Source organism: Miscanthus floridulus, chromosome 8 (assembly GCF_019320115.1).
Source record: "Miscanthus floridulus cultivar M001 chromosome 8, ASM1932011v1, whole genome shotgun sequence".
In the NCBI taxonomy this organism is placed as follows: domain Eukaryota; kingdom Viridiplantae; phylum Streptophyta; class Magnoliopsida; order Poales; family Poaceae; genus Miscanthus; species Miscanthus floridulus.
Window position 1 is genome coordinate 94,775,140 of NC_089587.1, and position 14,068 is coordinate 94,789,207.

The following is a 14,068-nucleotide window of genomic DNA, read 5'->3' on the forward strand; positions in this document are numbered from 1 at the left end:
GCTGGCAAGGAAGATACTGGTCGACCAAATCGACGCCACACGCAATTCGCGATGCACGAACAAATATCTTGTCCACGACACATGATCGTTCCATGAGCTAAGCAATGTTTGGAAACATCAGACATATCTCTGGCTGAAGTAGTTGGTGTCGACACAGAATTTTGTTCCATGCCGAGGACACACGTAGCAAGCCGGAAGAGTCCGCTCGATGGAGCTAGAGATTCGCCTAGCTTCAGCGCAAGGGTGATCGATCCTGCGCACTTCTCCCGAGACGTGCTAGTCAATTTGACCATGCAATTGACAATGAGAGAGCTTATCAGTAATTAAGGGCGAAACTTGCCGGTGTTGCCAGACAGTCCCGAATGTGCGGCTCTAAGAGCCGATATGAAAGGAGATCGACTAAATAGTCGATTTCAGCATATTCATAAGAATAAATCGGTTAAAGCTCATTCGGTTGTACAAGAAGAATCGGTTATCATTCAAGATAAATGTCGTTATTTGAGCAAATATTAATCAATGGCAATAAGATGTCAACAATGATTGGTTTATGCTAAGCCAATGACTGCAAGTAACCGAACTCCTTTATAAAAGAAACAGTTCATCGTCATTCAACCATTTAATAGAAATAAATCTAATGAACATATTAGATCTCATCTATCGCTATGACCAGTGGAGCATGAAGCAGAATCATGCAGGCCGTAGAAACAATAATAGACTCGATGACCCTAACTTATTACTAATATCAGTGGGGAATGAGGCAGAATCATGCAGGCCGTAATACAATAATAAGATCGTGGGGCTAACACATCTTTTAACTTATCGCTACTTCAACGATCTCGTGATACGAACAGTTCGTGAAAGCGCTCGATATCGGCTAAAACAGCCGATTCAAGCATAGCGCCCAGTTAAGGTCATGCCCTCTCAAGAACAGATCTACCAAATAACAATCCCTACTCCACGGTGCTAACATTGGGGTGTGAGACAAAATCACACAGGCCGTGATAACGGGTCATGAAATAGTTTTCGCTAACCAATAGATATACTCAAGATCAAACACGCATTAACCACACGCTATGCACGATCAAGATTGATGTAAAACAACCGATAAAACATAACTCATCGTTTAAAGTACAGATTAGATCAGTTTTAGATTAACAAACGATGGGTTAAAAAGAATATAAGGCCGATCTAGATCAATCCCAATCGGGTGAAGTGATATTGCTTAATTAAATAAATAATGAAAGCAATAAGCAATATCGATAACTTAATGAATCTATCCGAAGGAACGTCACCCTTAGATAGAGCCGATAACTTGACATTAATCTAGTTCGAGCAGTGGAGATCGACCGGATCGATGCAGGCATACTTGAACTAGACAAGAGTCGATAACTAACTCAGACCAGAGTCGCAGTGGGGGTCGACTGGATCGATGCAGCCGTACGAATAGAGGTATGAGCCATGACGGTACTTACAGACAAACAGTGGAGGTCGACCGGATCGATGCAGCCGTACTTGCTGAAGAACTCGCCGAGATCTACTCTACTCCTACTCCTAAGGGGTGGCCGGAGCCGAAAAAAATAAATGACTTGTATTTGATTGATTGTGTGTTTGATACAATAGCCGGGGGTTTATATTTATACCCTGGGCTGATAAGAGTCCTAAACTAACATGACTAGATAAAAAGAAATACCAAAATACATGGACTCTAATTTTCCTTATGTAGAATCCTTGCTGATGAAGCTTCCTTGTTTGATACGTATCATTGTTTCTTTCATCCTAATATGCACCTAGACGTCATGTCTCTCTCAAATTAATTAAATAATATTTCTTGGCCGGTCCATAAATATCCCTTAATTAGGAAACATTCTCGCTTTTGACATCATCGGTCGATCTCTTCCTTTCCAGGATAAGCTTATCAAATTTTGGTGTAAACACAGGCCCTCCTAGTTCGAAGTATGAGTTTTCATGCTTCGAACTATTTTGATCCGATGATCTTCTTTTCCCCAGCCGATGACATTTGATCGCAATCACTGAAAGCTGCATCGGCTCCATCTTCTTTTGATCTTGATAACTTCAAAATTGATCTTTCTCTGCATCTCCGTTCATCTGCTTTAGCCGATTAGGAGCTGGCCCCCCCGAGTTGGATCATAGCAATACAAGTTAACCGGAAGTACAGAAATATGCTGCATAAAAGTTTAGGTATTGTAGCCGATAGTCTTCTTCCAAGGAGCCGAGGAATTTACTGGCAGCGATATTACCTTATTTCAAGCATCACATACACATGTGAACTTTGAAGTGTCTACCATACCATCTTGGGTGGTTGAGGAATGGATTAGAATCCAATCATCATCGCTTCCCCTGCTCAGAAAACTTGGATTTTTGAAAGATTTTCAAATTAAAACATAGCTTTGCTCCTCAAATGATTCTCTCAGATCGCTCAATGTGTATAGTTCCTCGTCAAAGCATTATTTTGTCTCTTCTTATCCTACTTCTAAAAAGCTTATGTGGAGTTTTAGGTAGGGATAAAATATGTAGCGTACTTACCTTGCATATATTGTAAGGTTAAATCCCGGATCCAAGGAGAGAAATATCATACTCTTAGATCAAGATGTGCATGTGCGTGGAATATTTGGTGGCTAACTTAATTCTACTATGCTCTTTGAAATACATTTCTCTCTTATGGAATATTTGTTGGGAGTATGCCCTAGAGATAATCATAGAGATGATTATATTGCCTTGTATCCATGATATATTATGAGTTCATTGAATTTTCATTAAAGACAACCTGTATCTATTAGTAATTATGTGAATTGTTTGTGAAACTCTTTTACTTGTATGGTTATTCTAATGTTGTCCCTAGTCAGAGTTCGTGTGAGGACACACATGAATAATGGATCAGCACATTATTAGTTGATGACTATGTTTCACAAGTCATAGACATGGAGATGTCAAACTAATAATGTGGGCACATGTATGACATGGGGCTGGACTGACCCAACGTGAGATGTTGTTATTATCTTTATTCACATCATGTACGTTATGTCCTTAGACCTGAGATTGTTCTATGTATTCAAGATGTGAAACGACCTACTCAGGGACTATCAAACGCTACTCCGTAACAGGGTAGTCATAAAGGTGTTTTTTTGGGTTTTTTGGGAAACATGCTATGAGACATAGACAATCAAGAAGGAATTTGCCCCTCTCTATATGAGAGAGATATCACTAGATCACTCTAATGATTAGATCAAGAAATGCATGGCCGTGCTTGGGTTAAGTGTTAACCTATGAGTTGGACCAAATATCGTGAGGCAGGGGAATAACAAGTATGTGGTTTTGTTGTGGTTCGTCTAATATGATCTTTGCGTACGCATAGGAGTTGACATGCCTTGCTAGAGGCCGCTATCAACTAATGGCCGAGTAGGAGTACTCAGGCCATGTCTATGTGTGCGTGAATTCATAGGATTGCACGCTTAAGGGGCTGGAAGCCTAATTCGGATTTGATCCGAGTTAGACAAGGCTTAGGGTTACTAATAGGCCTCCAACTCGGGAGCTCATTAGGGATGCCTATAAATAAGTGGGGTGGGCAACGGGGCTAGGGGTCCACACCATTTTTGGCAGCCGCCGCCGCCCATCCTACGCCTGCGCCTGCTGCTCCTCGCGGACCTAGCAGTCCGGAGGCACGACGCTTCCTCCCTGTACGTGTGGATACCTCGGAGTTGCTACATCTGGACCACAAGGACGAACCGCACGAAGGGGACGGACGTACGGACGACCTTGCAACTGCACGGCACTGCTATGACATGTACGACTATATCGAGTCGCTTCCGCTGCACCTGCGCATCTAGTGGTTATCTCGTGATCTATAACTAGCAGTAGATCATGGTTTATGAGGTCGATTTTTTTTGTTTTCCGGCTAGCGTAGCATCCTCATAACCCTACAGTGGTATCAGAGCCAGGTTACTGCATTGTTATAGGTTCGGATGAGTGCGTATGGAGATATGCGTGATTGTAGATGAGTCTCTAATCATGGTTCATGATTTTACCGTGTTGGTCTTGTAACGATCTACTCGTACCGATCGAAATTCTGCCATCCGAGTTAAGTGATACATGTAAATCCAGTCATGGCAAGATGGAGATCAATCAGATTGATCGAATCGAACCTAGGTCAAGTGCCGAGCGCATGTGATGCGCAGCGGTGATAGATTGGATCTACTGCCAGGCGCCGGGGTGCAAGAAAAAGTGTTATTCAGTAAAACAGCCATAACTTTTGCATACGACCTCAGATTGAGACGAACTCTAAACAAAAATTGTAGAGAAAAAAATTTTACATCCGATTCTCACCCCATGTGGTGGTTTCGCTGAAATTAGATTTGCGAAAAACAGCCGGGAAGATGGTGTTTTCAGCGTTTTAAGATTAGACATCGGAATCGGTTAACTCTGTTTTGCAGGAATTTATGACTGTTATAGCCCTTATGTGTATGTGATGCATGTATGTAATTAATTCATGGCTTGCATGTCGTGAGTATGACAATATGGCTGGAGCCACAAAGATATTGTCAATTTGATGTAATGGTCTGCGTGCCAAACTGTGATGATCCTATCCGCGACTATGTAATTTTCTTCACTGCCTTGCGTTAGTGATAGCTAGTCTTGGTGGACTCGTCACTGAAGGATGGCATACATGGATCATGGAGATGGAGATCATCATGAGGAACAATTCGATGGAGATGGAGATCCCCAAAGGAACAATGGGCTATACCATGTCATATCTGTGTTAATGCCGTTCTTACTATGTTCTACTTTCACGTGTGATAATGTTTTTGTCTACATGCGATGGTGAAGTAGAACGATCCCTCGACAATATTTAAGTTAAAATGCTTCCCCAAACCTTGCACTGTCATGTGTCTTGTACAATCGGTGGTGGGTCTATGAAATTATGGTGCCACTGGTTTTTCTTGATTAGACAGGTTCGCATCGGATACTTATAGCAGAAGGGTTGGTTACTTGGACAAGGTCATCCTAATAGTTAGGGACCTTGGAGCATGAGTAGTTGGGCACCAAAGCATAGAGATGCTACCCAACAACAAGAGTCATATATGATATGATTAGCAAAGAGTTGCTTACCAATCTACCATGTCTTCTAGCGGTGATGCTAAAGCTCACTAGTAGACTTGTTAGTTGTGGGTCTTGAATCACTAAGTTTCAAGAGAGGGATTGATTTTAGTGGGAGTAGATTCTATTAAAGGTTTAATATTGTTTACTCTGTCTTGGATACATTGTCTTAGTATTTTGCATTACTTTTGTTGTAGATAAATGGCGCCTAGCAATCAACCATTTACTTTGAGTTCAATTCTTGAGAAAGATAAGTTGAATGGAACAAACTATGCGGATTGGATCCGCAACCTGAGAATTGTTCTCAGGGCTGAGAAAAAGGAAGAAATTCTAGACACCCCATTACTCGAAGAGCCTGCTGATAATGCACCTACTGCAGAGAAAAACGCTTACAAGAGAGCATGTGATGCTGATCTTGAAATGAGTTGCCTTATGCTTGCTTGTATGGAACCAGATCTGCAGTTACAGTTTGACAATAACCATGCAGCGCACGATATGATCGTGGCGCTCAATGATATGTTCTAGACTCAAGCCAGGACTGAAAGGTTCAATGTCTCAAAGGCTTTTGCTGAAACCAAGCTAGCAGAGGGCGCAGCAGTTGGGCCACATGTGATCAAAATGGTTGGTTACACTCAGAGGTTGGAGAAGCTAGGCTTCCCAATTGGCCCTGAATTAGCTACTGATTTTATTCTCACGTCTCTTCCGCACAGCTATGGAAATTTCGTCGCGAACTACCATATGCATGGGGCGGAGAAGGGCTTGAATGAATTATGTGGCATGCTTAAAACAGTAGAGGCTGATATCAAGAAAGGTGCTGGCAGTAGCCATGTGATGGCAGTCCAAAACAAACCTAAGTTTAAGAAAAAGGGCAATTCTTGGAAGAAGAAAAAGGACAAGGCTAAAGATGAGATCTCTAAGCCAAACCCACCTGCGCCCAAGGCTGGACCACCTGCTGATGCTGAGTGCTTTCATTGTCATGGGAAAGGTCACTGGAAGAGGAACTGCAAGCTATACCTAGAATCCATAAAGGATCGCGGCAGTAAAGGTACTCCCGTAGCTTGTACACTTGTTGTTTATGTTACGAACATTTTTCCTTGCTAATTCTTATATTAATTCTTGGGTATTTGATATCGGATCGGTTGCTCATATTTGCAATATGATGCAGGGAATGATAAGAAGTAGAAGCGTGGAAAAGGGAGAAGTTGATTTCCGCGTGGGCAATAATGCAAGAGTTGCTGCGTTGAACGTCGGGACGATGCAACTCCACCTCCCATCAGGATTTATTATGGAGTTGAATAATTGTTATTTTGTTCTTAGTTTAAGTCAAAACATTGTGTCACCTTTATGTTTGATGAAGGATGGTTATTCATTTGTAAGTAAAGACAATGGTTGTGTGATCTCTAAAAATGGCATGTTTGTGGCTTCTGCATCCATTGTGAATGGGTTATTTATTTTAAATCTTGAAGATGCTCATGTCTATAATATAAGTGCTAAAAGGCCTCGGCTTAATGAGTTAAGTCCTACCTATATGTGGCATTGTCGTTTAGGTCATATAAGTGAGAATCGCATGAAGAGGCTCCATTCTGATGGGCTTTTAACTTCGTTTGATTTTGAATCATACGAGACATGTGAGGCTTGCCTGCTGGGCAAGATGACCAAGACGCCCTTCACAGGTTTTCCTGAGAGGGCGGCAGACTTGCTAGAACTCATACATACTGATGTGTGCGGACCAATGAGTATGACAGCAAGAGGTGGATTCCAATACTTCATAACCTTCACTGATGACTTTAGTAGATATGGCTATGTCTACTTAATGAGACATAAGTCTGAGACATTTGAAAAGTTTAAGGAGTTTCAGAATGAAGTAGAGAATCAACATGGCAAGAGAATTAAGGCTTTGCGGTCTGATCGTGGAGGCGAATATTTGAGCCACGAGTTTAGCAATCATCTAAAGAGTTGCGGAATTATTCCACAGCTTACGCCACCTAGAATGCCTCAGAGAAATGGCGTGTCCGAGCGACATAATCGGACTTGTTGGACATGGTTCGGTCTATGATGAGCCAGTCAGACCTACCGTTATCATTTTGGGGATACGCTCTAGAAACAACCGCTTTCACATTGAATAGGGTACCGTCTAAGTCCATAGTTAAGACACCACATGAGATGTGGACTGGTAAGAGTCCCAGTTTGTCTTTTCTAAAAATTTGGGGTTGTGAAGTTTATGTCAAACGACTTATAACAGATAAACTAACACCCAAGTCAGACAAATGCTTTTTCATGGGATATCCGAAGGAAACTTTAGGGTATTACTTCTACAACCGATCAGAGGGCAAAGTGTTTGTTGCTTGAAACGATGTTTTCTTAGAGAAAGAGTTCTCAAAAGAGAGAAAAGTGGACAGAAGGTGTATCTTGAAGAAGTTCAAGATGAGCCAGTTGGGAAGGACTCTACGAGTGATGCTAATGTAGCAGAACAAGTTGAGATACCTGTGGCAATAGAAACACCGCCACAACCACGAAGGTCAGCAAGAATCCGTGAGTTGCGTGGGGATTTGTTATTGTTAGACGATGATGAACCTATGACTTATGCGGAAGCAATGATGGACCCAGATTCCGAGAAATGACAAAGTGCCATGAGATCCGAGATAGATTCCATGGGAAACAATCAAGTTTGGAACTTGGTTGACCCGCCTGATGGGGTTAGACCCATAGAGTGCAAATGGATCTATAAAAAGAAAAAGGATATGAATGGAAACGTTCACGTCTATAAAGCTCGACTTGTTGCAAAGGGTTTTTGGCAAGTTCAAGGAATTGACTACGACGAGACTTTCTCATCGGTAGCGATGCTTAAATCTATCCGGATCATTCTAGCAATAGCTGCTTATTTCGATTATGAGATATGGCAGATGGATGTTAAAACAGCCTTTCTAAATGGAAATTTGGATGAGGACGTGTATATGATACAACCCGAAGGTTTTGTTGATCCAAACAATGCTAGAAAAATTTGCAAGCTTCAGAAATCCATTTATGGATTAAAGCAAGCATCTCAGAGTTGGAACATTCGTTTTGATGAAGTGGTCAAAGGGTTTGGCTTCCATCAGAATGAAGAAGAACCTTGTGTTTACAAGAAGGAAAGTGGGAGCGCTGTTGTATTTCTGATCTTGTATGTGGATGACATATTATTGATTGGGAATGACATTCCTATATTGCAATCCATAAAGACTTCACTGAATAATATTTTTTCTATGAAGGATTTAGGAGAAGCAGCATACATTTTGGGCATCAAGATCTATAGAGATAGATCAAAGAGGCTTATAGGATTAAGCCAAGATACGTACATTGATAAGGTGTTGAAACGATTCAACATGGAACAGTCCAAGAAAGGGTTCTTGCCTATGTCACATGGTATGCGCTTTAGCGATAAACAGTGTCCTTCGATAGCTGATGAGCGGAAGCGCATGAGTAAGGTTCCATACGCCTCGACAGTTGGTTCCATCATGTACGCCATGATATGTACTCGCCCAGATGTCTCATTTGCTCTAAGTGTTGCGAGCATGTACCAAGCTGATCCAGGAGAGAGTCACTGGACACTTGTTAAAAACATTATTAAGTACTTGAGAAGGACTAAAGATGTGTTCCTAATCTATGGAGGTGAGGAGGAGCTTGTTGTAAATGGTTACACCGATGCTAGCTTCCAAACTGACACGGATGATTCACAGTCTCAATCAGGTTTTGTGTTCACAATAAATGGTGGTGCTGTAAGTTGGAAAAGTTCCAAGCAGGAGACGATGACCGATTCTACAGCAGAGGCCGAGTACATTGCAGCTTCTGGAGCTGCGAAGGAAGGTGTTTGGATGAGGAGGTTCCTCATTGAACTTGGTGTGTTTCCGAATGCGTCCAGCCCATTGAATCTACATTGTGACAACAATGGGGCAATTGCGCAGGTTAAGGAGCCAAGGAATCACCAAAAGAACAAACATGTACTGCGGAAATTTCACCTCATTCGAGAGTTCGTTAGACGAGATGAGATCAAGATGTGCAAGATACACACATATTTGAATGTTGCAGATCCTTTGACAAAGACTCTTCCATAGCCTAAGAATGAGGCGCACATGAGAGCTATGGGTATTAGATATCTTCGAGATTAACTCTAGTGCAAGTGGGAGATTGTTGGGAGTATGCCCTAGAGATAATCATAGAGATGATTATATTGCCTTGTATCCATGATATATTATGAGTTCATTGAATTTCCATTAAAGACAACATGTATCGATTAGTAATTATGTGAATTGTTTGTGAAACTCTTTTACTTGTATGGTTATTCTAATGTTGTTCCTGGTCAGAGTTCATGTGAGGACACACATGAATAATGGATCAGCACATTATTAGTTGATGACTATGTTTCACAAGTCATAGACATGGAGATGTCAAACTAATAATGTGGGCACATGTATGACATGGGGCTGGACTGACCCAACATGAGATGTTGTTATTATCTCTATTCACATCATGTACGTTATGTCCTTAGACCTGAGATTGTTGTATGTATTCAAGATGTGAAACGACCTACTCAGGGACTATCAAACGCTACTCCGTAATAGGGTAGTTATAAATGTGTTATTTCGGGTTTGTCGGGAAACATGCTATGAGACATAGACAATCAAGAAGGAATTTGCCTCTCTCTATATGAGAGAGATATCACTGGATCACTCTAATGATTAGATCAAGAAATGCATGGCCGTGCTTGGGTTAAGTGTTAACCTATGAGTTGGACCAAATATCGTGAGGCAAGGGAATAACAAGTATGTGGTTTTGTTGTGGTTCGTCTGATATGATCTTTGCGTGCGCATAGGAGTTGACATGCCTTGCTAGAGGCCGCTAGCAACTAATGGCCGAGTAGGAGTACTCGGGGCATGTCTATGTGTGCGTGAACCCATAGGGTCGCACGCTTAAGGGGCTGGAAGCCTAATTCGGATTGGATCCGAGTTAGACAAGGCTTAGGGTTACTAATGGGCCTTCAACTCGGGAGCTCATTAGGGACGCCTATAAATAAGTGAGGTGGGCAACGGGGCTAGGGATCCATGCCATTTTTGGCAGCCACCGCCGCCCATCCTACGCCCGCGCCTGCTGCTCCTCGCGGACCTAGCAGATAGGAGGCACGACGCTTCCTCCCTGTACGTGTGGATACCTCGGAGTTGCTGCATTTGGAGCACAAGGACAAACCGCACAAAGGGGATGGACGTACGGACGACCTTGCAACTGCACGGCACTGCTACGATGCGTACGACTACATCGAGTCGCTTCTGCTGCACCTGCGCGTCTAGTGGTAATCCCGTGATCTATAACTAGCAGTAGATCATGGTTTATGAGGTCGATTTTTTTTTGTTTTCCGGCTAGCGTAGCATCCTCATAACCCTACAATATTTTTGCGAGAACATGGGCTATCTTTTCTCATCTTTTTCATTTTCCCCTTATTTATTTATTTATTTTGGACTTCTTTTGTATCCATCTTTTATATATTTTTGCATAATCCATGTCTCTCTTTATAACAATTTTTTTGAGAGAAATATTATCAAAAACTTAGAGCATTTATTTTAATAAAACCTAACATTTTTTTAGTGTAGGAGCAGAACATTTTGAGGTGGATGAAGAACATGTTTTTGCGTACTTCCAGTATAGAAGCAGCACATATATGTGGCGTGTACATGATCTTGATCTTGGGAACATGATAAATCTCTCAACAAGGGTCAACAAAACTTGACAAAACTCAACATAGAGCAAGCAGCTTATGTGGAAGGTTTTCAATGAGACTAATATATGGCTCTAGTAGGAAATTCAACATCATTGAGGAGACAAGCTATTGATTTTGAATTTTTGTAAGAAAATTTCTCAAGTACTTTGCAAAAAGAAGTAAGGTTTCTTTCATCATACCATATCTCATTCATCAACTACTTAGATGGCATGTTTTCCCTATTATAGATTGTTCACAAGTGATAGGAAAAACATGAAATAGAGAATATACGTACCTCCGCTTTGAACCAATGAATGCCTTTGCTCAAACTTTCTCCCAGTATGTACATATCAGCTAGACTTCGTCGGCCTTATGATCTCTGCGTTCTCAATCAAACATATGATATGGCATGACCGCACGTACTTCCAAGATCCGACTCATCTTTTTTGTGCCCACATACATTGTGTATATATATGCATGGAAATCTGACTTGCATGCACTACATAAAGGGCTCTATCGGCTTGATGTCTTGATCTTCCAATCCTGAGCCGATTGTGAGCAGTCTTTCATTTATTGCTTCTGACTTTTAATTAGGCGATTGTCAGTTTCAGAAGTCCCACAATCAAATCAAGTTGAGAACACAGAAAGAGCAATGTGAAAAATTCGCTTGCTGAAGCCACAAACTGCAACAAAGGTCAGGGCTGGCCAAGAGGCTTCCTATGTTGGCCGCTGAGCGCGCTGTAGGTACATCATGGTAGTGCAGGCGCCATTGTTGTTGTCATAACTGTCTTTATTTTTGTTTTTGCTCTATAGGCGATACGTATCGTATCGGCTTTTTCACATCTTCAGGCTTATTCTTTGAACTAGAGGCGATACCCTTTTGGTACCGGCTATTAGAGCCGATGACTAAATGAATCGGCTATTAAGTGTTGATCAAATGCTAGTATAATATTCCTTCAAATATGTTTCATCGATTGCTATTAATAGGTTGCACCAGAACTCTTCAAACCAAAGGTTAAACGATCGATCGATTCAGAGCAAGCACCTCATCAAGTGCAACAAAACTTCGTTTAAGAAATCCATCGATTCTGATCCGCACTTAGGATTCCATTTAGCATTCATACGTCGGCCTAAACCCATACTCAAAACTAATGCTTATTTTTCCTTAATCCAATGGCCGACGTGAATCCGTGACTATTCACCAAAACAAACTCTCAGAGCCGATCGCTTGCATTAGCTGTTGGCTTTCATTGCTGATTTTAATGAAGCCTCCTTCCCATAACTTGCCAGAAAAGCACTCAAAGTCTCCTAGTTCCTAAAAGAGTGGATCGGCTGTTGCAGTGCTCACAGATTCATCAGCGCGAACCACCTCGACATCATCTCCATGCCACTGATGCATGTTCGATGGTACACAACAGTTCGCATGAATCCAATCATGATCAAGGAGCAAACTGTACGTCCATTTTCCATCGATGATGAAGAATGTGGTGAGCAGAGTCGTACTCCCGATTGTTAGTTCGACGTTTATCGCCCCCCGGGTCTTAGACGTATTACCTCCGAAGTCCTTAAGCATCATGTCAGTCTCTATCAGATCTCCTGGTCTTTTGCCAAGCTTACAAAAAGTGGTGTAAGGCATAAGATTGACAGAAGCACCTCTGTCCACCAACATCTTGTTCATCGACTTTCCATCAACAAGACCTTTCAAATATAAAGCTTTTAAGTGTCGATGTTTGACTGGTTTGTCAAATATTGCTTGCTGTACAACCGTTAACTTGACAACTATCTCCTCATACTTCGATTCATCAAAATCTGAATAAACTTCTTGATCTGTCGGAGCTCTAAATTCTGATGGCAACAGAAAAGCCATTTAGATATTAGCCGATGGTTGTTTTGTATCAGTTGTTTGCTTAGTACGCCATACTTGAGGTTTATCGGATGCCTGAGCCTATTCCATCTCTTTATTCTTTAGGCGTTGCACCCTTCTCTTATGGCTTCTTGTTAAACCTCCTGGACACCATTGGCCTTCCTGCCAAATATATTTTCTTTCGTTGCCTTCCTCTTCATAATCAGCCTAGTCCTGTTCAACAACTCTTTTTCCCAGCCGATTATGAACGCTTCCATTTTTTAAGTGTCGATCTATGTTATTATGATGATATGCATCTTTAGTATGGATAAACCGGCGGTTTGTTTGAGATTGCCTAAACTCCCAATACTGATTGCTGCATTTTGGACAATCATGTCTGGTAGGCAACTTCAAACCTTTATTCTAGTAATGTCTAAAGAAAGGACAATTCCAATATAATTCGGCTTATTTCCTTTCATACCTCTCTTCTTTCAGTTGATGCTGGTATTCTTGATCCTTTAACCAACGCTGATAATCCTTTTCCTTCTGCCGCTGCCACTTATTCAACAGAATCTGAGATGTAACTCGCGGCTTTGTCGTCCCTGCTTTTGACGTCTCCCCTGCTTGTATCGGCTCTTTTGCTCGGCACGACATCTTCTAATCTCTCTATACTCGTCAGCCGATATTTGCATCTTGGGATCGACTGTTCCAACTTCTTTTGATTTGGTTGATGTTAGGACCTTAGTCTTTCCTTTGAGTAGCCTAGCATCAACCATGCTTTGATCTCCTAGGAAAGGATTATCATCAACTTTCATTTTCCGAGGCGTATCAAATTTGAGCCTCCCCTGCTGAATAGCCCTATGTATATGCTGCCGAAATTTTTTGCATTCATTGGTGGAATGAGAAATAGCATTATGAAACTTGTAGAACTTCTTATTCTTCAACTGATCAGGTGAAAGGTCCTTGTTGGTTTTGGTAATTGAGTGACAACCTAGGTGGACTAATTGTGTTTATGTGAGATACACAGGTGATTAGTCCATAGGTACATGTGTGTGAGCAACATATGCTATGAAGGTGAAAATGGCTTGGAGATGTTGCAAAGCTCACACATGTGATGATGAAGGAGCTTAAATGCACATGAGACATGACATTGAGTCATGTGATCAAGGTGGAGAAGATCAAGACAAAGACTTGGCTTCATGGACCGGTTGCAAGCGTGAAGGGCAAGTCGAAGGCTTTGGAATGATGGACCGCGTGGCGGTGAAGCTTGAGCAAGACTTGGCACCGATGGACGATGGCAACGGTGAAGAGCAAGTAGAGTCAAGATCGATGAACCAATATGATCATGTGATGATATGAAGTGGATCATATCATTGTTGATCGTG